The sequence below is a fragment of the Petaurus breviceps genome, unplaced genomic scaffold, assembly GCF_028583685.1.
Source record: "Petaurus breviceps papuanus isolate PSGF00001 unplaced genomic scaffold, PetGlider_PUasm1.0 112, whole genome shotgun sequence".
In the NCBI taxonomy this organism is placed as follows: domain Eukaryota; kingdom Metazoa; phylum Chordata; class Mammalia; order Diprotodontia; family Petauridae; genus Petaurus; species Petaurus breviceps.
In genome coordinates, this window is record NW_027185601.1 from 3,025,505 (window position 1) to 3,052,479 (window position 26,975).

Consider the following 26,975-nt stretch of genomic DNA (forward strand, 5'->3'; position numbering starts at 1 on the left):
TACCATGAAAGGAATCCTCAGGCCCAGATAGGAGACCCCTCCCCCCATTGTGAAAGTCTACATGAGAAAGAAAAACAAAAACAAAAAACAACCAGACTTGGAATCAGAGGACCTGAGTTCCAATTATGTCTCTGCTGCTAAATGCCTGTGTCATCTTGGGCACGACACTTAAACTCTGAGTCTCAGTTTCTACTCTGTAAAAAGATCATATTGGATTTTACGACCTCTAAGTTTCCTTAAAACACACAGCTGGGTAAGTGGCACGGTAGATAGAATGCCAGGCCTAGAGTCAGAAAAATTCATTTTCCTGAGTTCAAATGTAGCCTCAGACACTAATTAGCTGTATGACCCTGGGCAAGTACCTTAACCCTATTTACTTCAGTTTCCTCATCTGTTAAAAATGCTGGAGAAGGAAATGGCAAATCACTCCAGTGTCTTTGGTAAAAAAATATCCCAAATGTGGTCACAAAAAGTCAGGCTCAACTGAAACAGTTGAATAACAAGACACCTTTCCATGCTATACTCATGGCTTGGATCCTTTAAGCTACTGCAAGGATATCTGCAATTCTGCAGTTTGCATCACAAAGGCCATTGCTTAGTCCAATCATACTTCTTCCAAGTGCTGGTCTTGATCTGGGAAAGTTTTCAAATGAAGAGCCCACATTTATACAACACCTAAATCTTCAAAGTTTAAAAAAGCGGCCGACACCATGCTCGGCCTCCTCCATGCTTGCTGTCGAGCCCCTTCCCAGATCCTTAGCACTTCTCTGTCTGTGGCCCGGGTTTCTGGGAGGCAGAAGGCAGGAACCCCGTGTGTCCCCCCTTTCTTTCTAAGACCTTGGCTCCCTGCATCCAGTTCAGGGTCCGAGCATGGGGCTAAAGACTATCACACATCCTCCCGACGCTTCAAGAAGAAGGCACCTGTGGTCCCCACCAGGCCACTGCCCACGCTCTCCTACCTGCTGGACACCCCAAAGCCAGCCCTCTATGTGGCTTTGACCGGATTGGTCCCCTTTGTGGCCCCACCCTTGGTCATGATGATGACCGAGGCCTATGTACCTGTACTGGCGTTTACTCAGATGGCCTATGGAGCCAGCTTCCTGTCTTTCCTTGGAGGGGTCAGGTGGGGTTTTACTCTGCCAGCAGACAGTCCAGCCAAGCCGGACATCATGAATCTAGCCTGTGGTGGGGCCCCACTGCTGTTTTCCTGGTATGCCTTCCTTATTTCTGAGGGACTCACTGAAGCCATCATCATGGTGGTCATGGGCTTTGGGGTGGCATTACACAATGAAGTCTTTCTCCTGCCCCATTATCCTAACTGGTTCAAAGCCTTGAGAATAGTGGTGACTCTGGTGGCATTTTTTTCATTTGTAGCCACTTTGATAATTAAAGATTTTTATCCAGGAACTGGCCCTAAACGTCCTGGTCAGGCTGAGTGAAACTCACTCTCCTGGCCCATTATGAGCAAGCAGACTATTAAGAACCTCCTTCACATGCTCACAAAGGCTGTCTTGTTTGTCTTTGTAATTCCTCCATCTAGTGACTGCCCCTCTCTGGAGATCAGGTCTCTTCATTAGAGTTGCCTGAGACTCTGACCCACTATACTGTTATATGTGTCCCTAGGCTGGTGCTCACAAGTTTATTTCTGCTATTGATAAGTGAATTATAAAGACTTTTAAAAAGATCCAATAAAAAACACAAAGCAAAGTTTAAAAAAGTACTTTCGTTGCAGCATCCTATACAACATCATTCTTCATAGAATCCATAAATACTTGTGCTATTATATGCTATCGTTTTCTGTTTTTATATCCTGCTTCCCCTAGACTGTGACCTTCTCCAGGAGTCTGGGACCATGTCTGGTGTAACGTTTTATCACTGTCAAACACTGACATCATTCTCTGCATATAGCAGGTGCCTAATCAATGCTTGTTAAATCTGAAAGATGAATTTGTTGAATTGAGTTATCCCCATTTTACTGATGGAGAAATTTTAAGTTCAGAGATATTCTTGCTTACCTATTATCGTTTGTTTTGTTTAGTCATTTTTAAATTGAATACAACTCTTAGTGATGCCATTTGGGATTTTCTTAGCAAAAAAACTTGGAGGAGTTTGCCATTTCTTTCTCCAGCTCATTTTACTGATGAGGAACCTGAGGTAAATAAGGTAAAGTGACTTGCCCAAGGTGGCACAACTAGTAAGTATCTGAAACCAGATTTGAACTCAGGTCTTCCTGACTCTAGGCCTGGTGCCTAGCTGTGCTATGGTCATACAGGTAGAAAATATCAAAACTAGGGTCATAGATCACAGGAGAGATTAGAGATTCAGAGCTGTGTTTAAGAGATTGTATTTTACAACATAGAAAAGTGGGGCCCAAAGTGCTGAAGTGACTTGCTCCACAGTCATAGTCTATGTCAGAGCTACGATTCAGATATATGTCTTCTGACTCCACATTCACCATTCTTTCCCCAGCCATTGCATGCTGCCTTTCTAGGTGCCAGGGAAGTATTCAATTCAAGTTAGAGTAAGTTACTGCACCATTACTAACAGTGGAGAAATGATTCAGGCTGAGGCTGGCCCTTGGGACCAATTAATTCAAAACTGGTGAGATACAGATTGAAGAAATCAGGGGGTGGTGCTGAACTTAAATATAGACAGTGATGGGTTGATTTCTTGAAATAGCTGGAAACCAGGGAATAACTCAAATAGTTACAGACAACTGTGTACTCCGTGTAGTCTTGCTTTACCAAGCTGTCAGGAAAACACCATGATTAAAGCCTAAAATATAAACATAAAACAGAAAGTCAGCAGGATGCAAGGAGGAAGACTCATAAGAACCTATTACAAGTGAGGATCCAGGGGAAACACACTATCCTGAACAAAGAAGGTACTGATTCTTAGTATCTATCTTGAGAGGAGAATATAAACCCCAAAAGGTAGGAAATTCAAGTGGAAATGAAATCATACAACTTAGCATTTCTTAATTTGTTATGCAGAGTTGCCCCCTCAGGACACAGCCCTCAAGGTTTCGGTATATAATTATATCCTTTTGATATGTCTTCTGAAAGAGTTAGAGGGAAGACTTGTTTGCATATTGCCTGTTCCACCTATTCTACCAGTTTTCTTTCTCCTATAACCCATCTTTGGCTTGCAAACAAGTTTACAACCCCAAAGTTAATTTCTAAGTTATTTCTTCAGAAATCAAGTCCTGGTTGAACGGACAATACGATTTAACCAAAGGAATGCTTTGAAGTCAGACACCCTGTGTTGGAGTCTCAGCATCAGGGTCACCTCAGTAGTTGAATACCAGAGTCCTATCATCTCTGATGAAGACACACTTCATCTTGATTCAGTAAATGTTATTGAGCCCCTGCTATGTACCAGATTGGTGGTGGCTGTTCTTCGTTCTCAAAGAACACTATAATGACTTGATTAAAGCCCAATACAGTGTGTCCAACTCTGGCTGATCAGACCAAAACAAGCTCAGCGTGCTCTACCATAGATCGGCCACAAATAGGCCTAGTTAACATTTGGGGTGGGTTCTCAAAATCAGCATGTCTTGCATTTCTTTTGAGCTACATCAATTCTGCTTTGCTCGTAGAGCACAGCACCTTCTTTGATGAGGGCATGCCATGCTGGGTGATCCTATGCCAGTGTCTCCCATGTCTCAAAATCAGTTTCACTTTTCAGAGAGACCTTGAGAAATATCCTTGTATCACTTCTTCTGACCACCAGGTTAGTGTTTGCCTGTATACCAGATACTTGTTAGGTGTTGGAGGGCAGAAATGAAACTGCACCTTTCTTCAAGAAGCTTGCATTTTATGGCTCCTGGAATCACCAGGTTCAATAACAAGAGCTAAGTACAATAAGCTCAATGTGCATCTTCAGCAGTTATGTATACTACATCACACCTCCCCCCCAGCCAGATTTTTAGCTCTCATCCCTTTAGACTGAGTTTGTTGCTGATTACTCTACAATGGTTCTAGCCCCCATTCAATGCTTCCCCTTCTTTGTTTTGCCCTTAGTTGGCTACATTATTGATTCCATTGTGAAGCATACTGTGTACTCCAAGGATTCAGTTGGATTACTAAAAATGAATAGGCATCCTGAATGCACCCAGACTAGACATCTCTTCCTACCCACAGTGCTCTGGATACTAAGCATCAATTCCCCTCCTACATGTTTGGCAAAAAAAAAATATAAAAACTTCAGGAGCTTTTCCTCCTAATTACAATATTGGGAAGCTAACAAAGCATTCATCTCAGAGCTTTCCACCAGAATATGTTGTCAAAAACAGCTCTTATTGGCTTTGTGAAATAGCTCCATCATCACCCACCAAGACTTTTGGTGCATCTATAAACCCAGGCAGTTTGCAGTATAGTTGTATGCACATGACTTTCCCAAGGAGACCCATAATACAAAGAAGCACAGCCACCTTCCCCAAAGCTACCTTGCTTTGGCACCAATTTCCCCTATGTCTCTGGTTCTCCTTTCTCTCAAAAAAGTTGACTCTAAATTCAACAACCAGTGTAGAGAGCTTTTCCTGTTATTTTGACTGGGAGACAGGAGAGAAAAGTAAGATGATAGATTGAAGAAATAGCAGGATTAAGCTAAGGGTTTGTTTTTGTCTTTTATCAGGTAGGTCTTACAGTTTACACAGCCCTATAGTCAGTGCTGGCTCAAACACTTAATGAGCTATGAAATCACCGGCAAGTCACTTAACCTCTCTCAGCCTCAATTTCTCCATTTTCTGATCAATAAACTGAGAATATTAATAACTCCTACCTCATAGAGTTGCTCTAAATATCAAATGAGATGATGAATTTGTATTGTACTTTACAAACCTTAAAACATTTTAAATGCTAACTTTTTAAGCATGGAGGAAACAAGCATGTTTATTGGTGGGAAGGAGAGAAACAGTAGAGAGAGATTGAATATGGGAAGGGAGCAAAGTGTTATGAATAAAGGAGTGAACTTATAAACACACCAGGAATTAAGGATATAATGAAGTGTTCCACCCCCCACAAGCAGAAGGGCAAGTTACTTTTCTTTCTGAGATGGGAGAAAAGGAAGAGAGTACTTATTTAAGCCATGATGGGGGGGGGGGAAGCAAGAAAAATAAAGTTTTTATAAAGTATGCTTCTATCTGCACTCAGAGTTCATCAGTTCTCTCTCTCTCTGGAGATGTATAACATTTTTCATCATGGATCTTTTGGAATTGTCTTGGATCATTTTCTTGATTAGAGTAACTAAGTAGTTGATTATAGTTACAATATTGCTGTTACTGTGTACAATCTTCTGGTTCTGTTCACTTCACTTAGCATCAGTTCATCTAAGTCTTCCTAGGTTTTTCTGAAATGATCAGTGTTAATCTTTTCTTATAGCACAAGAATGTTCTGTCATAATCATAGACCACAACTTTTTCAGCCATTTCCTAATGGATAGGTACCTGCTGTAAACATTTTTGTGCATATAGGTCCTTTTCCCTTTTCTTTGATCTCTTTCAGATACAAACATATGCATAGTTTTATAGATCTTTGGACATAGTTCCAAATTGTTCCCTAGAATGATTGGACCACTTCACAATTTGGCCAATAATGTACTAATGTTCCTATTTTTCTATCCCCACCAAAATTTGCCATTTTGCTTTTATATTATGTTAGGCAATTTGATAGGTGTAAGGTGGTATCTCAGAGTTGTTTTAATTTGCATTTCTCTAATAAATAGTGATTTTAGAGCATTTTTCCAACTAATTACTGATAGATTTGACTTCTGAAAATTGTCTGTTCATATATTTTAATCATTTATCAGCTGGTCATTGGCTGTTATTTTTATAAATTTAGCTCAGTTTCCTCTAAATGAGGCTTATATAAGAGACATGCTGCAAATTGCTTTTCCTAATTTTCTACTTTCCTTTTAATTGTGGCTGCATTGGTTTTGTGTGAAAACTTTTTCATTTCGTATACTCAAAATTATCTATTTTACTTTCCATGCTTCTCTCTGTTGTTGATCTTTTTAAATTTCTTTCCTAATTTACTTATATTGACTTTTATGTCTAGACTATTTATCTATTTTGACCTTATTTTGTCATGCAATATGAGATGTTTGTCTATGCTTGTTTCTGCCAAACTGCTTTATAGTTTTTGCAATAATTTTTATCAAATGGTTCTTGCCCCAAAAGCTTGGATTTGGGGGTTTATCACATACCAGGCGATTATGGTCATTTATTACTGCATATTGTATACCAAATATATTCCACTGGTCAACCACTCTGTTTTTTTGCCAATACCAGATTTGTTTGATGATTGCTCTTTTGTAACATAGTTTGAAATCTGGTACTGCTAGTCTGCCTTCCTTCCCATCTTTTTTTTCATTGATTCCCTTGATATTCTTGACCTTTGGTTCTTCCAGATGAATTTTGTTATCATTTTTCTAGTTCTATAAAATAATTCTTTGGTAGTTTGATTGGCATGGCACTGAGGAGAGTAGTATAAAAAAGTGGTCTACAAAGTGAGCTCTTTATCCCACTTTCTCCATACATCAGAAGTGTTCTGTATCTTCACCCATCACTTTACTTCCCTGAGTGTCAGTTACCTCATCTATAAAATGGGTATGATAATATGCAAACTTCCAACTTTAAGGGACAATATGAGAAATACATTAGATAAAACATAAATAGACATATGTGAGTTACCATTACATAGATTTGTTTACAGTCACATGACTAGTTAATGTTGGAGCCAGGTAGAATAATAAGCATGTAGGTCAGGGAGTTGGGCAATTAGAGCACATAAACAGCAATTCCTGTAGTCCTAAGAAGGGCATCCAAATTTCCTATCTGCTAAGGCTAGAAGAAAACTAGGGGGGAAGAAAGGAAGAAAGAAACTAGAGTTATAAGCATTTTTTTTCTAAAATTGTCCTTGTAATGCCAGAGGGATGGGTTAAGGAGGCAAATAATGAGTTTCCTTTATCTTTTTCCTTGACTTCAACACATTTCTCAAACCCTTGGAATTGACAGTGGGATAGAAAAAACAGTGGGATGGAAAAGCATTTTTAAGTGTTTACTGTGTTAAAGTGATATGAAGTTTTTCTGGAAAAACTAATTATCTACTCCTAAATGACCATTGTTGGATCACTATTCTCTCTTTTCTAGAATGCCTCTGTGTGATTTTTAAAATAATTTTCTTAAAACACAGTCTGAGCATCTAGCTTTTTTGCCCAAAATTCTTCAATCTTTCCCTATGGACCTCTAAATAAAATGCAAACTATGCATGTCCTTGATGTTGTGTCCTAAGCCATCTTCTTTTCTCTCTTAATCACCCTGATCTATATTTTGCCATTTGATCTAGATGACTCCAGAGGAGAAGGTGAGGCTGGTGACCTTGAAGGGACCTTCCTCACTTAAATCCAATTCACTTGTAAGTCATGGCATCATCTTCCTGATGTCATGGTCTTCTTTATGAATGAAGGACAAATAACAACACTCTAAATAATCCCATCAGATCCCATGATTATAATTATTTTCTCAATGCAGAGACTTTTCAAAGGAATATACCTAGCTCTAATCTCTCTCTTATAATCTCCATTCTCAACTGTTCCCTGGACATTTCCAACTGGATATCACATAAACACTTCAAACTCAACATGTCCAAAATGGAACTCATTATCATTTCTCCTAAATAACTTTGTTCTGTTCCACACTTTCCTATTTCTATTGAGGGCACCAGCATCATGCCAGGCAGAATGGCTCCTTATTTTTTTATTTTACTATTGCCTTCCATAGTAAAAAAAAAAAAAAAAATTTTTCGGGGCAGCTAGGTGGCGCAGTGAGTAAAGCACCAGCCCCAGAGTCAGGGGAACCTGGGTTCAGATCCAACCTCACTTAATACACACACACACACAAAAAAAAAAAAAAAACTAGCTTTGTAACCTTGGGAAAGTTTATTAACCCCAATTCCCCCCAAAAAAAAAAAGGCAAAAAAAAAAATTTGCCACACCTCATCTGTCTTTTGGAGCTTCTTCCTGTAGGATACAACTGTGCCCATAGAACTCATGAATACAGTTTTATGATGGATGCCTTAAGTGAGTACCTGTTTAAGAACAAACAAGAGTCTTTTCTAAGATGTTGTCTTTCACAAACCCAGTTTCATTGGCTTAGAGTATTGCTATTGAAATGAAATTTTTTTTCAGGAATTAAATCTTGCCTAGGAATTATCTGTTTCCAGTATAATTCTGTTTGTATACCAGCTTCTGGTTCGGCAAAGAACAGGTTCAAGGAAAAAGTCACATTTTCTGCACCTTTATTCTGAGTTACAGAGTCCTAGTTAGAAAAACTCTTTTATCTTCATTAAAAATGCCCTTCCAAAGATCTGTGTCTGGAGTTTGACTTGGGGAGGCTGGGTTTGGTGATGGGTTAGGAAAGAATATATTTTCCTTGTTTCTGCTGATGATATGACTAAATTTGGTTTTCTGCATGTCTGGATTTGATTCCTATGACATGAATTGACACGAATGCCAAGTGACTTCTCCTGGAGAGTGTTTGGTGCTTAGCATTCTGCATGGTCTTCCTAGATAAGTGCAACCCGAGCCGATGAATAATAGAATCAGTGTATTTCTGTCAAGTGTAATTATAACATTGAGCTATGCTTGTCATGCATTCAGATTCATGTATACATTAGTTTAAACATTGGAACATGCTGCTCCTTTAGACCTTCGAGGATTATTCTTTGAAAAATATCTTGCCTGCCCTTTTTGCTAATTATTTTAATCAGAAAAAAAAGTATTCTAAAGGTTTCTCTTCACTTTAAAATTAAGAACTTCAGTTTTTGACATTTCTTTAAGACCTTATATTGTATCTTGTGGTAAGGGAGGGAAAAAAGAAGAGTGTTTTGATTTCAAAACTGGTGTTAAATTCCATTTATTTTTTCTGCAATTTCCAAAAAAATCTTGCTGCCTACATTTTGATTAATTCTTCTAATGAAAATAATTACTCAGAATTAGGAAACTGAATTATTCAGCATGCCACCAGCTATAGAAAAGGCAAATACAATCCTGTGACATTTTTCCTTAACATTTCTTAAAATTATGAAATCAGAGGTTTAAATATTGAAAGACCTTTAGAATCCATGTAGTTAAAAGATCACAAACCTGGAGCTGGAAGGAACCTTAGAGGTCTTTTAGGCTGCTGAGAGTTCATTTCCTCATTTTGTCAAATAGGGATTATAACGCTTGGACTACCTAGTTCACATAGTATTGTCTTATTAAAATAAATAGAAAAAATGTCAGACAAGGTATTGTTAATGAGGAAAATGTTTTATATTAATGAGGTAAATATATATATATATATATATATATATATGCTATAGAAATGTGATATTATGCTTTAAGTAAGGAAACTAAGGCCCAGAGGGTTTAAATGATTTCCCTAGGGATGGACAGGTAGTAAGTAGCAGGGCTAGAACCTGAAAACCTATATCCAGAGCTTTTTCAATGCACCATGTTCTATTAATCTCATTAATTTTCAGACTTCCCAATCAGATAGCTTAAATTCTCTGCTATGCTTTAAATCACAATGTCTTGAAAGATATAAAGATCCATAAATTCAGTGATATTGGTACTTTCCTACCTAGCAAAGAATGCCCAGTCTGATACAACCTTAATAGACAACCTTTGAAAGTTGAGGTTAAAAAACTCAATTCTCTGCAGTCAGTCTTTTGGAGAGCTTTGCAGAGCTTAGCTAGGCTTGTGCCTAGAGGACAGACATGAAATTTGTCAGCAAGCTAGTACTTGAAATCTTTTCAAAGTGATAGGCCCTGCTAATACCTGTTCACAGTTGCCATAGCCTTTAGAACCTAGGGTTATATCTATGCCAGTGATGAATCATTGGAGATGGACTTTAGGGGAGGTCAGAACATTATAGACACATATATACATACGTATGTGTATATATGCACATACAAATATATGTGTGTGTATATAAGTACACTATGTATGTTAATATATACATACACATTTACAAATATATATGAATATATAAAATATTTAAAATCATAAAAGTCATCGTTAGCTCATGGACCTCACAGAAACAGGTGGTGGACCAGATTGGACCTTTGGGCACCTGTTTACCAACCGCTGCAATAGAAGAACTTCTGCCCTAGGGCCCCATTGTCCTAATTTGGGGCTGCATCTGCCTGATTACTATTTTAGCCCTACCCAACATATTTCACTTCACTATGTCCTTGCCAGCCATCTCCCTTACAGCCTTGCCAACCTCCTTGCCATCATATGGAGGTTTGCCCTTTTTTCTCATCTCTTTAGGATCACCTCATCTCTATCATTGTACCTGGATGGATTATATCTACTACTCTGTGGTCCAACCATCACTGTAATTTTCAGGTCCAAAATGCCTTTATTCCCCTAAATGTATTTTCTCTTTTATTCAAATGTAAATTTCTTTAGTACAAGCATCATTTTTGCTATTTTACATGCATCATCAATGTTTAGCACAGTTCTTTTTACATATCTTTGTCTAGAGGCAAGGAAGTCTTTACAGAACATCTTCACACAGTTAGAAATAGTCACAGGATCATAGGAAAGTTTGTCTCTTCTCTTTCCTCCTGTCACTACTACCTTTTAGGTCTGCAGGGGCCAAGCAGTGAGGACTTCGGCAAGTTAACTCTCCATTCCTTTCTTGAGAATCAGCCCCATTATTCCACAAAAGTAATAATAACTCATATATATATATATACACATATATATACATATATATTATAATATTTTAAAGTTTATAAGATCCATTCCCCATGCCAGCTTTATGAGAAAGGTAGTATAAATATCATTATCTTCATTTTCCAGATAAGGAAACTGAGACTCAGTGTGTTTAACTGACACCCAGAATTACAGAACTTATATATAGCAGAGTTAATATTTGAACATAGGTCTTTTCCCATAGAACCTTCTCATATTACACTATGCCTAATATGTGTTTTTACCTTGTGAGAATACAAGCAACAATGCAGCTCCTTTACATAAAATTTAAACCTATGGTATATAAATTATAGAATTTATAATTTACCATTTGGCATCATTTTTATAGAACTTGTGATTTTATTGATATAGGGAATTCTCGGTGAAGAAACTCTATTAATGCAGGTCTGTGACCTCTCTTAAACATAGTCTTAAAGAATTTCCTGGGACCCAGAGGATTAATTGACTTGTCCAAGATCATACATCCAGGATGTATCAGAGGTAGGCTTTCTGACTCCAAGTCAAGATTGCCACTTGGCATATCTTAAGAGAGACACTAAAAAAGAAAAAGAAAAATCTAGTCTGAACATCCTCCTGGAAGAAGAAAATGAAATCATATGACTTAAGGAAGCAGGTAAGAGTAAGACTACCTGCTACAAGACTAATAAATAGTAGAACAAAGAAATTTTTTTTTAATCCACTTTAAGAATCCCACAGTGTGAATCTAAAAACATAACGCCTGGCACATAGTAGGTGTTTAATAATGTTTATTGGTTGATTTGTTGATTGATTGATCCCTTAAGTCATATAGTTCAGTCTTGACCTGAATGAGTTTCCCCTCTACAACATACTAGACAAGTGATTATCCCTCATTTGCTTGAAAATCTGTAAGGAAAGAAAACCTTGTGAGGGAAAATACCCTGTATCACTTCAAATTTGAGAGTCTCAGAATTTGAAGGGATTTGCAATTCTGGACCCCTCCCCAGCACATGGGTCTCTTCTATAATGCAACTGCAACTAATTGTAGTCATCCAGATTCTGAGTAAATGCCTTCAGTAGAAAGAGACTCACTACTTCATGATGCAGAGCATTCCACTGCTTGATATCCCTAATTGTCAGAATGCTCTATTCTTAGATTAAGTCAACATCTGTCTCCTTATGACTTCTACATTTCTTTCCTCACTTTACCTCTAGGGATATGCAGAATATGTCTAATCCTCCTCTTACATGACAGCCCTTTGAATATTTGATATCCATCATATATTCCCCCAAGTTTTCTATAGGCAACAGAATGCTGTGTGATTTGGATTCCGGACTGTGGGAAATTCCAACTCAGTATAGAAAACAATAGAACTTTCCCTAGCAGTTCTGACCTTGGATAATTTTCTGCTGCCACCAAATTTCTTCTCTAAAAATCATGTCTTGGATGGATGAATCCTTCACCTGTACCTTACTTTTCCTTGGATATTCCTACTCAATTCTCCTGTGGGTAGCATTATTTTCAGTACCACCTTTGGACTTGGACCACCAAGAGTGAAAGGACTGTTTTTACAACCATGTATAGAGATCTTAAGGTACCATCTAGGAAGTTGTTACAAATTATATGTTCTTATTATTTACTTCAGCTCGACACAAATTAATATAATAGTCTAATCTAGTGGTGTCAAACTGAAATAGAAAGGATTCCTGTGGGCCATATATTAACTTCAAAAATCATATATTAACTATTATTACTATATATTTTCACTTATCATATAAATATTACCCAGTTACATTTAAATCTGATTTACTTTGTACTCAGGAGTGTTGTTGGTCACATGGGTCTCTTGTGGGTTTCCTATTTGATAACTCTGGTCTAGTCTAATGACTTTTCTTATATTTAGTTCCAGATTGGAGATACCAGATCCTTCTTTATTGTGTTCTCAAGGTCTAACCCTTGTAGTTGTATTGAACATGTGCTTTCAGGGGTCACCTGAGGTATGAAGTAGAATATTTTTGGTCTCTCTCACAGGAATCTTACCAAATTACTCTCCCCCTTTCCTGGAACATAGTCCAAGGCACATGGCTAAAACATTTCTATCTTCCTTGACTCAGTCCCTTTGCCTTTCTAGTTAATTCATCCTTTCTCACTCCCTATTCCCTATAATATGGCTTCATTGTTCTTTTTATCATTTTTTTCAGGCCTCAAACCCAGTAAATTCCACATAATAAATTCAAGTTGTTCTCAGGTAGTAGCTAAATCTATACAGGAGGCTAAAAAGTTAGAATGACTGAATTTTAAAATATGGTCTTTTGAATTTTATGTGAATTTTGATATTATTCTTTTGCTTATTTTCCTTAGTAGAAGACTTAATTGTGAAGATCTTTTAATACACTAAACAAAAAGTTTAAAGGTCAATACATGTAAAGAAAATCATTTTTCATAAAATCAAGAGGTTATTAGATACTGGTGGTTTAAAGTCATTTTATAAAGTTGATTCCGAAGCTCCAGTATTTCACTGAAGGATTTTCAAAAGACTTTGAAGAACATATCATTACCAAAGTCTTCTCTTCTTTTTATGTATTTTTATTTGACTCATAAAATCTTATTATCATTTTCAAACTGAAGTTGTAGCAAATTGCAACTGTTTTTTATCCTTCCTTGCCTCCAAAAGCTTAAACATTTGACCCATTTAGTCGTGTACTTTTTACTGAGAGAAGTAAAATGTACTAGGAAAAGCACTGGTTTTAATCCCAGTTTCTGCCTTTAAGTATGTGACCCTCAACAAGTCAATTAACATCTTTGTGCTTTGGTTTTCTCATCTGCAAAATGAATGAAGTAAAGAATTGTATGAATTGATGCAGCGTGAAATTAGCAGAACCAACAGAACAATGTGCAAAATTACCTTAAAACTGTCAACCCAAATAATGCAAAAAGGAAATTAAACTCTAAGTAACCCTGATGACCAATCTTAGCCTTGAAGAACCTGATGAAACACCTCATTTGGTAGAGAAATGAGAACCTCCAGGTGAGGAAGGAGATATGTAAATGCACAGGTGAAGTGTGTGTGTGTGTGTGTGTGTGTGTGTGTGTGTGTGTGTACACATATCCCAAAAGATTAAGAAAAGGAATATGTGGTTTAATTCTGTATAGTTTGAGAGGAAGGGCACCAGAACTTAAGGAGATCAGGAAAGACCTTATGTAGCAAATGGTACATGATCTGTGTCTTGAAGCAAGAGAGGCTTTCAGCAAGTTAAAAGTAGGGAGAGAGTATATTCCAGACTAGGAGAGCAGCCAGTGCAAAGGCCTAGAAACTGGAGATTGAGTATCACGTGTGAAGTTAGTTTGCTGGATCTCAGCGTTCCAGAAGGGAGTAATATTCAGTGAGAATGGATAGAAAAATTGGGGCCAGTTTGTGCAGGGCTTTAAAGGCCCAATAGAGGATTTTACATGCTAGGAGCTATAGGAGGCCACTGGCATTTATTAGATAAGGGAAATGGCAGAGTCAGGTGTATACTTGAGAAAAATTATTCTGGCAGCCATGTTTAGATTTGTGAGACTTGAGGTAGAGAGACCAATCAGGAGGCCGCTGCACGAATACAGTTGAGAGATGATAAGAACCTGAGAGAAGAGGTTGTTCAGCTGGAAAATGTAATATTTAGCAAGTGAATTGATATATGAGGTGAGGGAGAATAAGGAGTGAAGGATAAGGCTAAGGTGACAAACCTAGAAGACTAGAAGAAGTGTGATGCCATCAACAGGAAAAGATAAGTTTAGGAAATGGTTTGGTGGGAAAGATAATGTTGGCCTTTAGATGTCTTGAGTTTGAGATGTCTCCCACAGGTTCATTTTGAAATGTCCATTAGGCAATGAGTGATATAGGTCTGAAGCCCAGAGCAGAGATTAGGGCTGAAGACACATATATATGCATGTATCTGAAAATTATCACTATAAAGATAATAAGTGAACTCATGAGAGCTGATCATATCACCAAGAGTATAAGAGGAAAGAGAGGGGAGTAGAGGGCCTAGGACAGAGCTAAGGAGAATATCCACAGTTGGGGACAAGATCTCAATAAGGAGCCAGCAACAGAGACTGAGGATTGATTAGGTAGAGAGAAGCAAGAGAGAGCAGCGCCATAAAAACTATGAACAGAGAGAGTAACTAGGAGTCAACTGTGATAAGTGCAATAAACCAAGAAATTTAAAGATGGAGAAAAAGACCATCAGATTTAGCAATTAAGAGATTATGGTAACTTTTAAGGCAGCAGTTTCAGGTGAGTCATGAAGTCAGAAGCCAGAATGCAAAGAGCTGAGAAGTTAGAGAAGAGAAAGTAGAGTACAGGTGTTTTCTAGGAGTTTTGATGATGACTTGAGGGATTAGAAGAATGTGAAGAAGAACATGTTTGAAGGCAGTAGAAAATCAACCAGTAGAGAGAGGCAAAAACAACAAAGGGCGTGTGGTTAAGGTTGTAATCTGTTAGAGAGAATATGAGGGGATGGAATCATGGGCACATGTGGAGGAATTACCATGACAAGGAGAAAGGCTACCACCGTGTTTTCAGATACTGGAGTAAAAAGGGAGAGAGTAAAGAAAGATGTCAAGAGATTTTGAGATGAAGAAAACAGGAAAAGAGGGAACTAATTTCAAATAGTCTAAATTTTCTATTTAAACTAGGGGTGAAAGTACACAGTATGCAATAGTAAATGGTCATAATAATCTAGCATTTGATGAACCCAAAAAGGCAAGCCAAGATAAGGTCAAAATGGGTAAATGATCTAGAAATAAAGAATGATATCATAAGTAAATTAGGGGAGCATGGAAAAATTTACCTATCAGATTTATGGATAAGGGAACAGTTTATGACCAATCAAGTTAGAATCATGGGAAGTAAAATGGATAATTTTGAGTACATGAAATAAAAAAGGTTTTACACAAACAAAATCAGTGCAGTCCAAATTAAAAGGAAAGCAGGAATTTGGGGAAAATATTTACAGAAAAGCTTCATTTCTCACATATATGAGGAACTGTGCCAGATTTACAAAAAATAAGATCTATTGTCAATTAATAAACAATGGATATGAATAGGTCATTTTCAGAAGAAGAAATCAAAGCTATCAAGTCACATGAAAAAATGCTTTAAAATCACTATTAATTAGAGAAATTCAAATTAAAACAACTCTTCATTACCACCTTACATCTTTCAGATTGATTAACATGACAGAAAACAAAAATTATAACTGCAATAGGGAATGTGGAAAAGTAAGGATACTAATAAACCTTTGGTAGAATTGTCAACCATTCTAAAGAGATTGGGAACTATGCCCAGAAAGCCATAAAACTGTGCATATCCTTTGACCCAGCAATACCACTGGTAAGTCTGTGTCCCAAATAGATCAAAGAAAAGGGAAAGGCACCCATATGTTAAATATATATATACATACAGAGAGAGAGAGAGAGAGAGAGAGTCTTTTTGTAGAGGCAAAGAATTGGAAAAAGAAGGTATGCCCATCCATGGGGGAATGGCCGAACAAATTGTGGTCTCTTCATTGTGATGGAATAGGACGATATAAAATAATGAGCCTAATCATTTCAGAAAAACCTAGGAAGACTTATACATTCTCCTGACTCTGCTCACTTTGTTCACTGATGCAAAGTGAAGTGAGCAGAACCAGAAGAACGCTGTGCACAGTAACAGTAATGTTGTAACAATGATCAACTGTGAAAGATTTAGCTACTCAGATCAATACAATGATCCAAGACAGCTGCAAAAGACCCATGATGAAAAATGCTGTACTCCTCGAGAGAGGAATCTGATGAACTCTTAGGGCAGATTGAAACACATTTTTTTTTTCGTCTCTTTGTTTCTTGCTTTTTTTTTTGCAACATGGCTACTATGGAAATGTCTTGTGTGACTTCACATGTATAATTGACATCACATTACTTTTTCAGTAGGTGGAAGAAGGGTATGGGGAAGGGGAAAAAATTGGAATTTTGTTTTTTTAATGTTAAAAATAAATGTTTTTACATAATTAAAAAATAAAGTTGGGGTTCATGTCCTCATCTGAAAAAGAGAAATAGCAGTATGGAAAACTTGATAGGGGAAGAGAATCTTTTGTAAAGTTTTTTGTGATGATTGAGATAGGAAATCAATGAGAGAAGAATAAAAAGCTTTCCTAGCTCCAATGAGAGTCTAATTGAAGCTGAATAACATGAATTCATAATGTATAATCCAGCACTATCGTGTGACTTCTTCCAGCTTCACACAGCATTATAGAGTAAAAGAAGAAGAGATGGTTGATGGCAATAATTAACCACTGAGTTTCATAGAGGCCAGGATGTGATAGCATAGTTGGAGGCAAGGGATTTCAGATCAGAGAATAGCGAGTATAGTGTTGAATTGACTAACTATAAGGTGAAAATTGGAAGGGGAAGAAAATGAAGTCAGAACAGTGGTGGTGGCCTGAGAAAGTACTAAAGGGTGGACTGATTCGATACTTCAGTGAAGGTTAAGGGGGTGAATGCTAGGGAGAAATGAAGTAATAGGAAGTTGTGTTTAGAGGAATGTCAGTAATTTTTATGTGGGAAATGGAGCACTGTGATGGTGAGATCTAGTGTGTGACCATCTCTGTGTGTGGCTGGAGTGAAGTAAAGGATAGAACATAGGATTTCAGGAGACTGAGGGATTTGGAGGTTACAGAATTTTAAAGAGCATCAAGGTAAATATTGGAATCTGCTCTTTAAAGCTTAAGAGTTGGGGAAAAGATGAAAATGTTGAGCCAGGTGCTGAACTTCTTGAGAAGGACAATTTGGAATGCATGGAAAATTTTGATACTGTAAATTTCAGAGAAGCAGAGGTTGCTATGTGACCACAAACAAGTCAGTAGTTTCTCAAGAAAAGGATATTTCTGTGGCAAAAATATGATAGAGATATCAGAAGATGAAGGAAACTAGAACAAGTCAGTTCTATTCCTGGTTCCATTACAAACCTCCAAGCAAAACTCCTTATTAGTTTATTTTCCTGTAAAACTTGTTAACAACATTTAAGAAAACTTGCCTTCTGTTGACATGGCAGACATCATCTTCATCATTAAATTTAAATTCTTGAAAGATCTGGGATTTTATTCACATTCTTTGGTGATACAGATGTCAACAGCTCTGACTTGGTTTTGGCTGTGGCAACACACATACACACTTTCCTGCAAAAACCAGAGGCAAGAGGTCTCTAAGCTTAGCTAGACTGGCCTTGGCTGAGGCTGGCCTTGGACTGACAGTCACTGGGCCAGACCTTGAATCCTCTTCATTTTATCAGGACCTGTTAAAACTTGCAGTGTTTTAACTGCAAGTTGCTTCTGCAGGATTCAGGTCTTCCACACTTAAGGATAAAATCATTATGTTATGTTGTTGCTGTTATCATGGAGGAAAATAAAAAGGATAAGAACAATGTGTTGTATGTGGCATAGTTGAAACAGTTGGGAATTTCCGGTTGGAGGGCCTTGTTTCAAATTCTATTTCTTTCCATTGCTACCTGTATGACCTTGAGCCAATGTGCGACTTCTTAGTAAAGCATAGTGAGGACTTGACCTCTCTAGTATCAGTCTTGTCCAACAGGACTAGAAGCCGTCTAAGATCCCTTCCAGCTCAACATTCGTGAGAGAAAAAGGAAAATTATCCTCACAGAAAAATTTTGCTTGCTCCTGGTAGGGTAGCTTACTTCCTGAATGCAAGATCTTGTGATTATTCATAAAATTAGCCTGAGCGTATGATAAATTGTTAGGTCCTGAAATAGTCAGAGTCAAAATAACTCTTTTCACAGTCGTGTGAATTCTCCAACCTCCTCTGAAGGGTTGTTCCCTTTCTGTCCTTATACATCTGTTTAAATAAGCATACATATCTTTCACTGAGCCAGAGGGCTATCTAGTGTTTATTTTGAAAATTAGAGGGTGAATTCCAAGGGCTACAGGGGGCTTTACACTAGACTAGGGTTTATTTATCACAGCTTCCTTTCTTCCCAGAATTCTAGCTAGCACCATCAGCATTGTCTCCTTTCCTTAAGCCTCTCAGGTCCCCATTGAAAGCTCATTTTCCCCCTATCCCTGTCTACTTTCCTGTTCTCAACTCATTCCCCACAGGCTATCCCTCTTTCCCCTGCCAGATCAGACTTTAGTTCAAGGGAAAACCATATCCTTCTGAGCTGAAATAAAGGGAAAATGTTGCTATCATTCACTCCTATTCAATAGCATGAGAATTTTGCTACTCTCTGGTGGGTTTTTTTTTAAGTGATAAGTTTTGAGAGATGATAGGAACTCTCGATGGCTTGTGAAATTGTTAAGCAGAGAACCACCAAACTATTTTAATTGATTTTTATGACCATGGACTTCTCAGACCTGCTTTTCTTTTTTTTTTTCTTTGCTAATTTCTTTTCTTACTTCAAATTCTCTCCTTTTGCTTTCTCTCCTTTTTTTCTTCTTTCCTTCACCTCCATTCTCCACCTTGACTGCCAGTGAAATCACAGCTGTTTTTAGCACTCAGGGAAAAAAATAGTTTTCCAATCTAATCCATCTCCAAATTTCCTGTATTTGTCATTCAGTGTTTTAAGCAAATTGTAATTTATTTGGAGGATGCTCTTGCTGAAGTTAGAAAAGAGAGTACATACTGCCATCTGCTGGGCTTTTACATGAAGGAGCGCTGGTACTAGAATCTGGTAAAGATTTTGTCCTATTTCTAAAGCCCTGTCTTATGAAATATCTTGTCATAAGGCACCCAGTGAGGTCACAGTTTCACCTTTATTTCTCAACAATTTCTGTCATGCAGGTTACCTACAGTGGTTATTCAGACTTTCTTTTTCATGACATCCTTTTTCTAATGATTCAAATAGAACAGTATACAAATATTTCATTAAATTCATCCTTTTTCTCCCTCTAATTCTTCTTGAATCATAAAAATAAATTACAGAAATATAAATACAACTCTTAACAACTCAACTCTGGCAAATTTGATTGCAAATGTTGAAGTCGTCATTTTTGCTATAAATGTAAAGCAACATAAAGCAAAGCAATGACTGTGTCTGAAGCTAGAGGAGTAAATAATAAAGTTTCACTCTCTTTTCCTCCCCTTCATCCCCGACTTTCTACCCTCCTTTTCTTTCCCCAATCACTCCTCTCCCCTTCAGGACAAATGGAAAGAATATTTACATTACCTACTTCCCAGGGTTGGAAAGACACTTTATGAAACTTAATATTTATTTGTAAGGCTTTTTATTGTTCATAATAACACTAGAAGAGAGAGGGTTTAAATCCAGCCTCTTTGTTATGTTGGTTGTGTAACTTTAGGCAAGCCACTTAAGACCTTACTGTTCCCAGGCAATTTCCTAAGACTTTTAGTTACAGATGAGTTGCAGTTCTGCCCTGGTGGAAGGAGTTTCTACCCTGGAATCTCCCAACCCTGATGAAATTAGAGGTCCCGTTTCTCCTCTATTCCCTTTCTCTAGGTATAAATGAGGTAAATTTCCTTGGATTGATTCCTTCCTCACATTCAGATTTAGGGGAAGAATTACTGAAATGAAAAAGGATCATGATTGCCATCAGACCTTTTGCTATGCAGAAGCTTTGACTTAAGACTGACTCTGGACCAGCAATGGGACAAGGGAACTAATGTGAGAAGCTGGCAGGTGTGGTTGTTTGCTAATACCAGCCAGAATGCTCACAGTTTTTTTTCAAATGTTGACAGTTTACCAGTACAAGATCTATACAAGAATTCCTACCTGAGAGAAAGCTGTTGAGTAAAATTAGAGTAGTATTGATCATTTATATTTTTTTCCATAAGCATAAATTCAATTTATTCCTTCTCCTGGTGACAGTTGATAGCCAGAAAAAGAAGCAATCTTTCCTACTTATCCCAGGAATCCCTTGTTTGCATGCCTATGATAATTTAATGGTGAATGAAAGTTAATGGGGTGTATGTGGAGGAGGGGAGAGTATCTACTGACACAGTTCTCATTGCAGTAATATGAGAAGGAAGGAAACAAGCATTTATTAAGTACCTACTATATGTCAGGTGCTTTGCTAAACACTTTGCAAATATCTATTTGTGCTATTAGTATTCCCATTTTATAATTGAAAAAACTGAGGCAAATAAAAGTTAAATGATTTGTCCAGGGTCACACAGCTAGTAAGTGTCTGAGGCTGGATTTAAATTAAGTCCATCCTAACTCCAAGATCTGACACTGTATCTTCTGTGCCACATAACATAGTTAACCCCAAAACCGAAACTATTTTCCTTCCTTGACTGCTTCAGCAACATTGAGCCAGATGTTCTTGGTCCATGAGCTAAGTTATCAGTTCTTTAGACTCTGACTACCTAAGAGCCTAGAATTAGTGATCTCCAAGGCAAATCTTCTGAATGTCACCAAGGTTTCTCCAAGAATGATGTTTGTCATAATAGAGGTGAAAGGGAAGCAGTTACTCCAGGGTTCTTACATAATTACTGGAGTTGTTCAAATCAAACCTTCCTTAATAGAATTAGGGTGTATTCAAATCCTAGACGGAAGTAGGGTGGAATTATTGATTAAATTTGGCACATCAGGACATAGGGTACTATGGAAAGCATACAGAATTTGGTTACCAGTTATATGGATTTTAATCCCAACTCTTGCCCATACTAGCATTGGAGCCACTAGCACTTCTTCCTACCACCTGGAACCTCAGTTTCCTCATCTATAAAAGATTTTGACTTGATGATCTTGAAAGTCCTAAACTCTATGTTCTATAGTACTATGTCAATGTGACTCCAACCCAAATGAAAAGAATTTTGAATTTGTCTTCAATGTAGCAATTGAGAATCATCATAATTTGTATTTGTATTCATGGGCATGTACAGTACATTTTATTAGGGTATATACAGGAGAATGTAATTTCTTTATAAAGGGGAACATTTATTAAATCCTCAATCATTAAGAATACTATTTTTGTTTTTCACACCAAGAAAACTAAAACATAACTAAATGTATTTTAAAATAGAATTTTTACTTAAAAATACAAAATTTTCAAAGATCTCTTTTAATCAAGCTTTTACCTTTACCCTGAAATATAGAATAGCCATTTCTTTATTGTCTTGGATAATAAAACATCTTTCCAAGTTTACCCTGCTCTCCTCATTTTGTACTTTGCCATGGAGAACTAATGGTGGAATTTGATACCTGGTAACCACAGGTAAAACATTTTTAAATTTAAAATTTTAAGATTTTGCCTTCTTTACCCGTACCAACTACTGACTATAGCTGAAAGAGGAGTCATGGAAAACAAAGTGATTTTTCCTAACCCAGTTGAAAGTTTTTTGAAATCCCTCAGAATGATAGAGAACCTGAGATGTGGGGGACTGGAAGGAGGAGGGCAGACAGCTCTTCTGACTCTAGCAGTAACTGGGTTTTGTCAAATACCCTGATAGTGACAGAGGAAGCAGGCAGCAGCACGTACAAAACTTGTTATAAAACCACAGAGGGACAATCCCTGAACTACTAAACATCTGACATACTAGATATGCCTCCTTTTTCTTCCACACCAGAGATCCATGGAAAGAGAAAAAGAAAGCTAGTGCAGGAAGAGGAGGAAGGAAGAAAGAATCCCGGTGATGACAGCTACAACAACTCCCCTGAGGCTCAGAAAGATGGTCCAAACCCCTGGCAGCTTCTAGAGAGGGCTGTTGACACATTAGGGTTTATTTGGGTCACCCATGAAACACTCCATCATATAAACCTACATTTATGTAGCACTTATAAGGTAGACACACAGAAATTCATATACATCCTATAGACCTTGATGTAGTCACATTTGTCACAAGATTTTAAGCTACTAAACTACTTGTCTCACTAGCTCTCTATCATTCTGTCCCTCCTCCCTTTCTCAGTCATACTCACAGAAAAAGCTGTCTGTGTCCATGGCCTCCAGTTCCTTTTCTCTCATTCTTTTCTAAACCCACTGCAATCTGACTTCTAACCTCAACACTCAAATAAAATTGTTCTCTCTGAAGTTACTAAAGACCTCTGAATTGCTAAATGCAATGGCTTTTTCTCAGTTCTTATCTTTCTTGCCCTCTCTAAAGTATTCAGTCTCTTCTCCCCCAAGATTCTCTTTCTTCTGTATTTTATGGCACTCCTCTGTCTTCATTCTCTTTCTACATATTTAATTTCTTCTTAATTTCCTTTATTGAATCAGCATCAGTATCCTGTCCATTAACTATATGTGTTCTCCAATACTCCATCTGGGTTCCTCTTCTCTGCTTTTTCTACTCTCTATTCTCATCACCATAAAAGTGAAGCAGTCCTTCCCTCAAAGAATTCAATTCAGTTAATCATGAATACTCAGATATACAGACCTAATCTTTCTCTTGGGCTCCTGTCCCACATCACCAATTTTTGAAAGTTTCAAACTGAATATTCTATAGACCTCTCAAATTCAGTATTTCTAAAAGAAAATCCTTTACTTATATTCCCCAAAACCACCCTTCTTTCAAAATTTCCCATTACTGTAAAAAACATTACCATCCTCCTCAAAACCTCAATGTCATCCTAATTCACTCATTCATCCCAAATATATAATCATTTACCAAAGGTTATTATTTCTCTCACTATAGCAGCTTTCATTATATGTCCCCTTCACTCCACTCAAGAGGTCATTACCCTCATTTAAGCCTTCATCACCTCTCTCTTAGACTACTGTAATAGCCTTCTAATTGGTCTCCCTTCCTCAGGTAGCTCCCTAATCCAAAGTCTTCTTAAAATGCAAATCTAACCATGCCACTATTGTTCACAAGAACAAACCCCAAAATCTGAAATGGTTTTAGAAAGAACTGTATTAAGTGGTTTGGTAGAGAGAGAGTCAGAAAGAAGAGATGGTTTACCCACACAAGTTTTTATGAGATTACATTATATAGAAATCAGACAAAGGCATATGGACATTTGCCTCATTGATTTCACATAAGTAGTAGCCAGTCTCCAAGAGAAGGGCAGATTGAGATGTATGTCAGCAAGTAAATCAATCTATTCTGGGGAACCTAAAACACCTATTGGTTGAACCTGAAACAAGACCTGAGGGGACTCAAAACAAGTACTGTGTGGCATCTAAACATACCTTACAACCAACCAATTTCCTTGGAGTGTCTCTGAGGTCATTCTGACCTCTTGGTAAGTTTTTGAGTTACCCAATTTTTTAGCGACATTTTAAAAAGTTCAAAAAAGGTTCAAAGCTAGGTTCAAACAATATTTAAAATGATAAATAAGCCACACCACCCTCTTTAAAAAAAAAAAAACCTCAGCACTTTCTCATTATCTCAAAGACAAAATAAAAACTCCTCTAATTGATATTTAAAACTCTATATAACCTGTCTCTAGCCTGCCTCCTAGGCTTCTTACAGACTACTCTATTCCACACTCTTTGTGATCTAGTGGAGGGCTTCTTAAACTTTTTTCACCCTTGACCCCTTCAGCACTTCTTAAACTTTGGGTCGCAACTCCACATGGGATCCTGAGAGTCTAAGGAAAGGAGACAGTATTGAAAGTGTTAGCTAGAATTCCAGGAAGGAAGGAGTTTAAGAAGCTCTGATTAGTCATACTAACCTATTTGTTGTACTCCATATATTACAAAATTCCATCTCCCATCTCCAAGCTTTTGCACTGATTGTCCCCTCATATGCTTTCCCTCATTACTTCAGACTCTTGGAGTCCCTGGTTTCCTTCAAGACTTAGCTAAAATGCCCTCCCATATGAGACCTTTCCTGATCCCTCTCCCCCTCCTTAGTTCTGGTGACTTCTCCAGGATAACATTGTACTGTACCTGCTCCATAGATATTTGGAACATAGCTATGTTTGTGTTTTATATGTACCAATATGTGAATATTTTTTATCCCCCATTAGGATGTAAGTTCTTTGAGGCAAAGGACTGCTTCACTTTCTTCTTTGTATCTCTAGCATTTAGTTAAGTATTTGTTACCTAGTAGGTACTTTAAAAAATGTTTGCTTGCTTCATTGATCTGTTACTCTCTGGGAAAGTTTTTATTTTTGTCTTAGAATCCCCAATGTCTAGAACAATGTCTTGTACATAGCAGTCTAACGAGTATTTTTTGAATTGAACTGAATCTCAGTGGATCCTCACAATCACAAAAGTTGGTGTAGTAGTTTTGCAAGTGTTTTTATAGCTGTTGTGCAGTATCACACAGTTAGTATGGAAGAAGCAGACTCAAACTGAGATCTGGTTTCAAGTCCTGTAGTCTCTCTGCTGCACCACACTGACGCTCAGTTAGATGACATTTAAGGAAGGATAGATGTTGAGAAGTGTTGAACATCATCATAAGTCTCCTTTCACACATTTACATACTTTTTCCAAATCATCATATTTTTTTTGGAGAGAATTCACCAAGGCTAAAGGAGATTAGGAAAATTTGTCAGTCCTTAATTGCTTAATGGTTTTTGGCCAGTATCCAAAAAACACTGTCATTAATAAAGACAATGATTATGACTGCTTTGGGGATACTAAAGGGATAAGCATAATGATTATGATGAAATAGGTAAAAGTTACCTATACATCTGAAATCTACAAAGTAAAACTAATATTCCAATTATGTGCATTCAAGGCAATAAGACAGGAGTTTTTTGAAGAATGATTGGTATTCATTAGAATATTGAAAGACAGAGAATAGTGTGGCTAAAGTTGGAGAGGAGAAAAAGTATGATAAAAAAAATTGAGTATTCCAGTTGAGAGAGAGCCAAGATGAAACATTGGGATTGTTTTGTGGCTATCTATTTATATAACTACCTTCAAGCCAAACACATAAAAATTTTAGCCATTACCCTACTGAACAAGTATCCCTCAACTCTACAGAAAATCATGCTTTTTCTAGTTCTTAATAACTCCTATAGAAATATGGAAGTATACATAGTATACTAGAAAGAATATTGCATTTGGAGATACAAAATCAAGTTTTTGTCTGGCCTCAGTTTCCTTTTCTGGAAAATAAAGGGATTGAACTAGATGAGGGGATTCCAGTACCTTCCACCTCTAAAACCCTATGCTCTTCAAGTAAAACATTAGAGCTTCCTTCAAGTCTCTGATAAAATCCCACCTCTGCAAGAAGGCTTTCCAGATCCCCCTAAATGTTAGTGCTTTCCCTCTGGTGATCATCTCCAGTTTATCCTATATATGGTTTCTTTGAACATAGCTATTCATATTTTATCTCCCCCTATTAAACTGTAGGTCCCTTTAATAGCTGGGGCTTTTACCCTTCTTTTTTGTCCCTGGCATTTAGCACAGTAGCTGGCATCTAGTAGGTACTTAATTAATGCTTGCTGACTGGCTAACTTTGGGTAGGATTAGGCACACTGAGATTTAAAACTCATGCTAGCCCAATTTACCTCATCTCCTATGTTATCCCCAAACCCCTGGGGAAGTAAGTGGCTGTCGCTAAGCCCATGTGTAAACTCAGGAGGGAGTCACGACTCTAAGTGGTAGAGTTCATCAGAGAAATACTAGCAAATCTAGGACAAGGTAATCCAAGGATGAGGCAAAGCCAGATACTGAGGTTCAGACATGTGTTGAAACCACAGGGAGGATGAACAAGAGAAAACGAGACAAGAGAAAAGAAAGGAGTAGCCCCCAATAGTCAATTTATTATTGATGTTCTCAAGGTTCATGAAGCTGGTTCCCATTCTCCAGTTTGATGCTGTTCAACTTGGTGGCAACTAGGTCACCCAGGATCCCAACTTTGATGCCTAATAAGGCTCACCATCTCCATATACCTTGTCCCTTAAACCCTTTTCCCTATGACCATTGGATTTGGGGCTGGAAAGAATTTTAAGATCCCCTAGTTCAAGGGGTCTTGAACTTTTTTATATAATTAATCCCTTTGGTATATCCTATGGATCCCTTCTCAGGAAAAAAAAAAAGTTTGAAATGCATAAAATAAAATACATAGGATTAAAATTAAACCAACTATATTAAAATACAGTTTTCAAAAATATTTTTAAAACAAGTACACAAACCTGAGGTTAAGAATTCTTGATTTAGCCTAGCCCTCTCATTTTGAAAACTGAGACTCAGAAAGATAAAAAGATAAAAAAAGATTTAAAAAAAATATAAAAGAACTTGTCCAAAGCTGCAGAACTACTGACAAAACCAGGATTGAAACCTGTCTTTTAACATAGATGGATAGATGACAGATAGATAGATAGATAGATAGATAGATAGATAGATAGATAGATAGA

At 37.3% G+C, this 26,975-nt stretch overlaps 1 protein-coding gene and 1 pseudogene across 1 annotated transcript in view; both read left to right on the plus strand.

Annotated features, from left to right (window-relative positions):
* LOC138157377 (contactin-associated protein-like 2) overlaps positions 1-26,975 on the plus strand; it is a 2,155,842-nt gene that overhangs the window by 1,851,574 nt on the left and 277,293 nt on the right. The window lies entirely within an intron of this gene.
* LOC138157347 (transmembrane protein 69 pseudogene) lies at positions 707-1,717 on the plus strand (annotated as a pseudogene).